The sequence below is a fragment of the Crocuta crocuta genome, unplaced genomic scaffold, assembly GCF_008692635.1.
Source record: "Crocuta crocuta isolate KB4526 unplaced genomic scaffold, BGI_CrCroc_1.0 scaffold144, whole genome shotgun sequence".
NCBI classification, from domain to species: Eukaryota; Metazoa; Chordata; class Mammalia; order Carnivora; family Hyaenidae; genus Crocuta; species Crocuta crocuta.
This window is the reverse complement of record NW_027529669.1, coordinates 1,330,748-1,337,717: the sequence shown is the minus strand read 5'-3', so window position 1 is coordinate 1,337,717 and position 6,970 is coordinate 1,330,748.

The window sequence follows — 6,970 nt, the reverse complement described above, 5'->3', positions numbered from 1 at the left end:
GACTACCTCAGAAGTCAACGTTCATGCCTTGAAGAGGCCTAAGCCATAAACATTTAGTCTCAAATGGAGCTGCCTATCCTCCTGAGCTACAGCCTTGAAAGAAAAGCAAAGTTCTGTAAAATGTGATCTGCCAGGATTTTCTTACCCCCGTGGCATGATAATTACGACGCCTCTTCTTACATTTAAAGGCTCATCTGTGGTGACTCAAATCCTCAAGGAGGTGAGGGAGGCAGCTTTGCATTTTCCTCAATGCGTTTTGCTGAACCACTGCAATCATTCACTTCTGAAACAATGCAGAGTGAAATGAGGTGGGAGCCACAACNCCCCCCCCCCGCCCCCCCCACCTCCAGGCACTGCAAGGACCCTTCTCCCAGCATTTTAGGGATTATCTTTGCGAGTTTAATCAAGCTTTACATTAACTAGTTAACATGGTTAAGCCTTTGTGTGAGGAAAGAAACACTTGTCTGAAATTGTAGTGCCAGATTCGTTTTGCGAGGAGGAGACCAAGGACCCTCTAGTCTCTCACCTATCCATAACCTCTCTTTACCATGGGTGGAAAAAGAAACTTTTCAAAATTTATATGTATCCAAATACATATAAAACTAATACATATAAAAACTAATTTTTCCTAAAAATCCTACAAATAATCTTACCTTAGAAAAAATAAATCCTACCTTAGAAAAATCCTGTGTTGAAACAGGATTATACCCACCACCCATGCTCATGAAGAACTAATCGCTGTCATATTTACTTTCATTTGTATTTTAACTAATACGTTTACTTATGAACTTAATTTATGATGCAAAAGGGAAGATTGGGAAATAGTGGTTAGACAGGAGATGCCTGATGGCTTCAGGGGAAGTTAAGGAACCCCTTCTAGAAGTTTAAGGTCGTTGTTCATCTGACTTTGAAACCTCTTTCATTTTCTGCAGGTGTGCTTTGTGAATTGCAATAATGAAATGCCATGATTTTTTTTTTTCCTCAGTTGAGGACATTTTTTAAATGAAGCTTGGTAAAGACACTAAGGTGAAACCTTAGATATAAGAAAAATAAAAGCAGTTGGGGGTTTCTGAGACATTGTCTGTCTTGAAAGTGATGTAGAGAAGCTTGATCAAAAGCCTAGCTTTACTACAGTCATGCTTCATTATGGAGGGTGGGGCCATGGGCAGGATGGGGGAGGGGAAGATATAATGAGCCCTTGCCCAGACTTGACCAGGTTGCCAAAAGTCACTACCCGAAGTAAATCTCCCTAACCTGCTGGTGCCCGCGACCTCTGAAGTCAGTCAAATATGGATTCAGATCAAGAGAAGAGTAGTGGACCAACAAAGATCTGTCCCTTCAGGAAGCCCCTGCTTCCGTAGCTCTGAGCTAAAATGCCTCTCCCTGCCTTCTTAGATGATCCTTGAGTCAAAGAATGTGGCCCTGGGAAGTTTCCTCCCCCCTCTCTGGACCTCAATTTCCCTATCTATAAAATGGGGAGATCGTTATCCCTTCTGCAGAAGCTCCTGTATGAGGTAGATAAGATAATGCTAGTAAGGCAGGGGTAAATTCCCCGTACACGTTAAACTTGTGTTCTTTGTTCTAAGACTGGCAACTGGGAAAGAAAGCCCCCTGTGCACTTGTTTGGCAAACTCATGCTCCAAACCCTCCCCTCAGGTGACTTACTTCCAGTCCCCAGCCCCCACCCCAAACTCATTCCTGACTGCAGAGTTTTGATCCAGCATGAGATTGCTTTTTGATGCATTTTAGTTTTGTCTTCTTCCTCAGCCCAGTGGTGGGTTTTGATGTGAGTCTCACTTCATTTCGAAAACAATCTGGTTTCTCTGTAGATGCCTAAGACCGGAGATTCAGGTGTCATAAAACAGTGTTTGTCACACACTTTCATGTGTGCACACAAACAAAAGTTCCCCAACTGGGCTTCTCCCTCACCTTTCAATTCTACGCGAGCGCTGAACCATTTAACTAAACCTGAAACAAATATCGCCTAAGAATACAGGTTGGCCTTGCCCTGCAGCCTGGTGCTGGCTTCAAAAGTCTCTTCAACATGAAAAACTTCAAATACCACTTCCAGCCTAATGGCTACTTGGGAGCAAGTTATTTCCTCTACATGCACAGGTTTTACTCCTTTATTGATTTTTGTCTAAATAAAAACAATGAGTGCCCTGTCCTTTTCTTCTAAGATCTACATAAAGATAATGTAAAGTAAGAAGCTATTTTTCTCTCCTCTCTTCACCCCACCCATTTATCTTATTCTTTGGGGGTTCTAGGGAATGGACAGCCTAGATTTCAATCAGAATCAAGTTTGGTTTTTGTAATAGGGGCTGTCTTAAAATATTGAGGACCTATAATCACCCTATGAATATGGTTCCCCAAGTTTCTTTCAAGTATTTCCAAATGTAAATTTAAATTTGAATTNCCCCCACCTCCTCCCACCCCCCCATCTTCCAGCCTCCAGACCTCAAGCCCTAGGATTCAGATTATGTTGCCTGCTCCCTCCACTGCCCAAAGTGTGATGGAGCAGTGCCCCCTCGTCAGTCCTCTAGCCTGTGACCTCCCATTGTCTTTCAGGACCCAACTTGAACATTGAATTTCCTGGAGCCTTTTTGGAAGCCCCCAACCTACCCCAACATCCCTATGCTTCATCATGGTGACTGACATCCTAAATTGTGATCTCTGGCTTTTTTTTTTTTTTCTCCTCTTCTTCCTAAAAGTCACTGGACTCCTCAAGAGAAGGGACTTCATGTGCTCCTTGGCAAACAGAGTGTCTGGAATCAGGCTGCATGGTTGGGGAATGGATAGGTGCGTGAGACTGATGGATGACAAGAGATGGTCACAGTGAGTCATTTCCAAGGCCACATGATAGGTGGACAGCAAGGATACAGATAGGGGCTACGAAAAAATTCCAGAGATAGAGATGTGATAATGTTGCTTTAGGTGGATTCAGCAGTCGCTAGAACCTGAAAGTCACCTACCCCACCTGAAATGTGGTAGGGTGGTTTTCACTTTATTTTTTACTCCACCGAGCTCCTGTCTCCTTGTTATCTTTGAGAGGATAAGGGAGACTAGACTGTATTATCTCAGTAAACATCTATCTGAGGCAGCAGGATGAGAGGATGTGGGGGAAATGTGAGCCTAGGTTGTTGAGATGGGTGCTTGTGTGTTTGGTGGAGGGTGGGGGGCTGCGTGCAGATTCCTCATGGCAGGTGGCTAAGGAAGCCTGTCTCCAGAAACCTTTACCATCCAGATGGCAAAGGGTGTGTGTGTGTGTGGTGCATGTATCTGAGAAGAGGGAGGTGCTTGTGTTTACCATTCCTCAGTGTGTTGTTGGTGGGGGGAGGGGCAGGGAAGTGTGGCTCTCAACACACATGTCAGTATGCATGTACAAGTGTGCATCCATAAGGGCCAGCGGTGGGAAGTGAGAAAAAGTCCTCAAGCATCTAGAGTTTAAATTTCTAGTAACTCAGAGACAGTTGTCTTTTCGTGGAACAGCCCTTGCATCATTCTGGAGAATTCTTTGCCATCGCCAGCAATACAGGCGCTGTGGCCTTCCATTCATCTTCCTTTTGAAATATTGGGTCACACATGGTAAAGTCCACAAGTTAGAATCAAGTTTTGTTTAAATTTACTGAAAGAGAGAGAGAGGGAGTGTGTGTGTGTGTGTGTGTGTGTGTGTGTGTTGGAGTGGCTGGAGACAGAAAGACTGCAAAAAAAAAAAATTTCCTTTCCAGAGGAAATCTTGGGTCCACCCTAGCCCCAGACTGCAGCCCAGGAAACACAGTGGGAAGCCAGAGGGCTGAGGGCAAAGCCCAGAGGCAGCTTGTGCCCTCGAGGAAAGGGCCGACTGCCTGCATCGTGGGCCCCTCCCGGCCCCCAGGCCCCCACATCAGGGCAGGCTAAACATGAGGAGGCTTCTGTCTCCAAGACTGGAAGAGAGGCGCCCTAGTTAAAACTCAGATAAACAGTTTATCAGGAGATGAATGAGCCACTGGGCTCCAGAGTCGTCTCCCCTTCCCCAGTGCGGAGCCAGCTGGGGAGGGGGCCCGAGGAGACGGCTGGGGAGGGGGCCGGCAGGAGAGCAGGAGCCAGACCCGGGAAGGGAAGGGGCTGTCAGCTGGAACAAGCCAGCCAAGCTCCTTTCTTCTTTTCGCCTGTAGCTTTGTCTCTATTCCTGGAAATTCATTTCACATTTGTTTACCACCCCAGTTACCTCCCTCTCTCTCTCCCGTTTCCCCCTTTTCTCCCCTCCGCGTGCCGATACCAATTAGAACTTCACTCTTAGAATTTGATTCCTATCACCAATTGGACACCCCAAAATTTAGAATGTCTTGTGTAGTTGAACAGGCCCTACCCTGGCTGTGGGTCCTGAACTAGCCAGGGTTCCCCAGCCCCTGGGAGGTTCCCCCAGTCCCTGGGAGGCAATGAGGAGTCCACCACCCTCTGGCCTGGGGAGCTCAACATTCTTCCGGCAGTCAGCAGAGCAAAGTGACAAGCCTTGTGGTTGACTTTTCCTCACTTTGCTAAGCTGGGTCAAGTCCAAAAATGCCATTTTGGGTCTCACTAAGAAAAAGCCCATCAAATTTGACATTTATGGGCCCCATGAGGCAGAATCAGAGGGTGATGATTTTCATATGTCTGGGATGATGCCAGGCCTAAAAACCTCTCCTGTCTCCTTTACGGTACTTCATGGTCCCCTGACCTCTCAGTGTCAAGGAGCCCCAGGGAGGTAAAGTGACAGTCAAGTTCCCAAAGCTGGAAGGCTGCAGATTTTTTGATATCAAGCCCCATGTCCCTTGCAGATCACCCATGGCTGCCTCAAGTCTATGTTTCCAGGGCCAACGAAGCAAGAAAACTGTTGAATTGTTCTTAGGCTTGCGCTTCGAACAGCTGGAAATAGGAAAAGATGCAGAAAAGCACCCTCAGGGTCCTCTTACCTTGACCTAGAATTGCTGAAGCAATTGTTCAGAGGAGCACTTAGGTTTTCTTTGCCCAGACTAGGAAATCATGAGATGCAAATAGCCAAGAATGGATCTACACTCCCCATTCACTAGGCTCTTCCCACTAGTCTGCCTGAGTCCCCAGCCAATCCACAAAAGTCCAAACACCTCCCGGGGCGAGGACCTGCCCAGAAAGCTGAGCTTAGACTCATCCCTCTCGCTACAGGGCTGTCTCCCTCCCCACAACTTCCTTTTGAAGAACTACAACCCACTTTGTGCTGTTTGCCAAGTGCTTTCTTCAACAGAGTCACAAAAGCATCAAAATAGGCCAGTTGTTGAGTTCCCTAATTTAATGTTTGTTAAATTTCTTTTTGAGAGGTGGGGAGAGGCAGAAAGAGGGGGCAGAGAATCAGAAGCAGGCTCTGCACTGACAGGCAGACAAGCAGTGAGCCTGATGTGGGGCTCGAACCCATGAACGGTGAAATCATGCCCTGAGCCAAAGTCAGATGCTCAATTGATCTAGCCACCCAGGTGCGCCTCCGACATTTATTTAATGTTTTGTTCAAATGCTTGCCCAACCCCCTTAATTGGACTGCAAAAGTCTAGAAGGGTGGCAATAGACTGAGTTTCTCCCTTTTGTGCTTCTCCTTGTAGTTTTCACCCAGTGGACACTCTATAGCCTGGTCATCCGATTCTTCATCTGACATGGTTTGCTTTTCATTCCTGAGGGCACTTTTTTTTTTGCTGTTCAGTCAAATCCACCCAACCTAAATAAAGGACTGAAGGAAATGGGTTGGTTTTCAAACAAAAATGGGTGATCCGAAGGGGAGGGGATTGATGAAACAGAAAAAAGCACAATAAAATCTCGCTAAATTGGAACCCGCCATCTGAGGAAGACTGAGCTAGGACTTAGCTTTTGAACTCTCCACTGAGAACTTCTTTAACCAGTGAGTAACCAGTTCACAGCCATGACAAAATTGCTCTGGAAACCATTTCATCTTCCTGAGGAAACAAGCCAGCACCAAGCCCCCATACTGCACACCTGAGCGAAAGAGATTATGGTTTAAGAGCCTACCCTGTGCCAGGCTCCAAGGGCACATCATGTCAGAATTAATTCAAACAACCATCGGGTTGTTCTTATCTCCAGTATCCATGTGTCAGTGTGTGTGTGTGTGTGTGTGTGTGTGTGTGTTCGCAGGCTCCAAAGTTGGAGAACGTTTAANCACAGGTTGAAAGGAAAAAACAGATCTTCGGGGAAAGTAGAGTGATTTAGGCTGTCAGGAGACCTCCTAATGATACTCCATGGAATGCTGGTAAATACTTGAGTCATCTACTCCAAGCCTTTCTTCTCCAGCTTTTTCCAGACCCCAATCACATCCACCACACAGGAAACCAAGTTTGAGTTTTAAACCTTAGATTCAGTTCCTCATCCAAGGGAAAATTAACCGGAAGTGTCATTTCAACATCCATCTCCCATCAAAGAGACACTGCTTTGGGAAGTTCTCTTCCTTTCTAGAAAGCATCATGCAGGTTTTTAGGATCATGGAAAGGCAGAACTGGAAGAGGAAGGTAGTTGTGTCACTAATGCAGAAAAGTGACTTGTCGGAGGTTGACCTATGTGAGCAGACCCCAGCCAGGACTCAGGTCCCCCTACTGCCAGTTCATCTTTCTTAAGTTTTAGGTCTCCACTCTTGCCCACCGAGGCAGATTTAGCGGAAGCAAAAGGTGCAGGATATTCTTGCGACATTTGGGGGGGGGTGGTCAGGAGGAATCTCAGGAAGTTTACACTGAGGGCCCAGAGGCCTTGGAGGGAACATACGGAACCAGAACAGGGCCAGCAGCGCGCGCGCGCGCGCAAACACACACGCACGCACGCACCCACAGTGACAGGGTCACAGAAGCAGAAGCTGAGCTTGGGCACCGGTGGACAGCAGACAAACCCACCTCGCAGGGCCGCCCCCCCCGCCAGCGCCAGCTGCAGGACTTGTCGGGCGCCAGCAGAGGGCGCGCCGCCCCCAGGGAGCCGAGCGGCAGCC